The following is a 2,071-nucleotide window of genomic DNA, read 5'->3' on the forward strand; positions in this document are numbered from 1 at the left end:
AGTCAGCCATGAGCAGCCACAGCCCAGTGCATGCAGTCAGCTCAGCCACAGCCCAGTGCATGCAGTCAGCTCAGACACAGCCCAGTGCATGCAGTCAGCATGTACAGCCACAGCCCAGTGCATGCAGTCAGCATGTGCAGCCACAGCCCAGTGCATGCAGTCAGCATGTGCAGCCACAGCCCAGTGCATGCAGTCAGCATGTGCAGCCACAGCCCAGTGCATGCAGTCAGCATGTGCAGCCACGGCCCAGTGCATGCAGTCAGCATGTGCAGCCACGGCCCAGTGCATGCAGTCAGCATGTGCAGCCACGGCCCAGTGCATGCAGTCAGCATGTGCAGCATGGCCCAGTGCATGCAGTCAGCCATGAGCAGCCACAGCCCAGTGCATGCAGTCAGCATGTGCAGCACGGCCCAGTGCATGCAGTCAGCTCCGCCACGTGGGAACAAGCTTTGTGATTTGTTTTCTACGTGTTTGACCCCCTGCCCTGTAGCAGGGTCCCCTAAGCACAGCAGCTGGACTGTCCCCTCTCTCTGCTCCCTGGGGCACTCTAACTGCTGTAGGGGTGTCCCGAGACCCAGCGGTGAGGCTCCCCCTCCTCTGGGCCCCAGCGTTGACGTCTGTGTTCTCCTCTTCCTCCCAGGTTGTGGGGGCTGCGGCACAGAAATCCAAAGCGGCCAGTCCCTGGTGGCTCTGGACAAGCACTGGCACCTGGGCTGCTTTAGGTGCAAGGCCTGCGGGAAGGAGCTGAGCGCCGAGTACATCAGCAAGTGAGCAGTGGGGCGTCGGAACGGAGCCCCGGGGTCGGCCTCCGCCTGTCCCCTGCCTTCCACCGCGCTCATCCCTCCTGTCTCCACGGTTAGACAGGAACCCTGGCTGGGACTGGCGTGTCTGTCCCCACACGCTCAGCCTGGCTTCCCTAGCAGGGTCTGCAGACTCCACCACCATTCGTTTTGCTGATGGAGCAGATGCCGTGCTCCCATCTTTGACTGTCACACGCCTCCCCGCACCCATCCCTGGGTCGCCCTCCCCGGGAATTCGCCCCTTGCTGGCACTGGCTCTCCTGCACAATGCAAAGTGCTGTCAGCCGCCGCCAGCCCCGCGTGAGGGGCCAGGGCTGAGCAGTCTCGGTTGTCACAACGTGACAGTGCTGAGACCTCTCCAGCACCGGCCGCACAGGGCAGCTCCGCCGCGGGCCACACAGCGCTCCCCGCCTGCGCTCAGGAGGCCGATGGCTGGTTTTCGGGGAGGGAGCTGCTGGGAGACCTTGGCCCTGCACGGGCACCTGGTTTGCCGAGGGCGTGCATTTAATCCAGAGCTCGGGACAGAGACAGGCGAGTCCCCGGCACAGGAGGGAGTGAGGGTGCAGCGCGCGGTCTCGGGCTCAGAGCGCGCAGCCAGGGGCTCTCTGCACAGCTCTCCTGGAGCCTCCGCTACTTCTGATGCCCCGAGGGATAGGCAGTGATGGCGAACCTATGACACGCGTGTCAGAGGTGACACACGGACTCATTTTTTTGGTTGATTTTTCTTTATTAAATGGCATTTAAATATATAAAATAAATATCAAAAATATAAATCTTTGTTTTACTATGGTTGCAAATATCAAAAAATTTCTATATGTGATATGGCACCAGAGTTAAGTTAGGGTTTTTCAAAATCCTGACACGCCGAGCTCAAAAGGTTCGCCATCACTGGGATAGAGCATCACAGGAACTGATCGTGTTAAAAGAAGTCCTGTGATAAAACGGCATGGGATGCAACACACACATGCATGCTGGCACGTGCACACACATGCACATGCTGGCGCACACACATATACTGGCACATGCACACACATGCACATGCTGGCGCACACACATATACTGGCACATGCACACACATGCACGTGCTGGCACACACATATACTGACACATGAACACACATGCACAACATGACATACATATATACTGGCGCATGCACACTCATGCACATGCTGGTACATACATACACCTGGCATATGCACACACATGCACATATGCTGGCACATGCATACATGCACACGCTGGCACATGCACACACATGCTGGCACACATGC

The 2,071-nt window shown here is 57.9% G+C and overlaps 1 long non-coding RNA gene across 1 annotated transcript in view; it reads left to right on the top strand.

Moving 5' to 3' along the window:
• Window positions 1-760, top strand: part of LOC106696177 — a 2,288-nt gene extending 1,528 nt beyond the window's left edge. The window contains exon 2 of the long non-coding RNA XR_001347069.2: window positions 641-760. This is a non-coding gene — a long non-coding RNA (uncharacterized LOC106696177). The remainder of the gene's footprint in view (window positions 1-640) is intronic.
• Window positions 761-2,071: the final 1,311 nt, after the last annotated feature.

The sequence above is a fragment of the Myotis lucifugus genome, unplaced genomic scaffold, assembly GCF_000147115.1.
Source record: "Myotis lucifugus unplaced genomic scaffold, Myoluc2.0 scaffold_11403, whole genome shotgun sequence".
Taxonomy (NCBI): Eukaryota; Metazoa; Chordata; class Mammalia; order Chiroptera; family Vespertilionidae; genus Myotis; species Myotis lucifugus.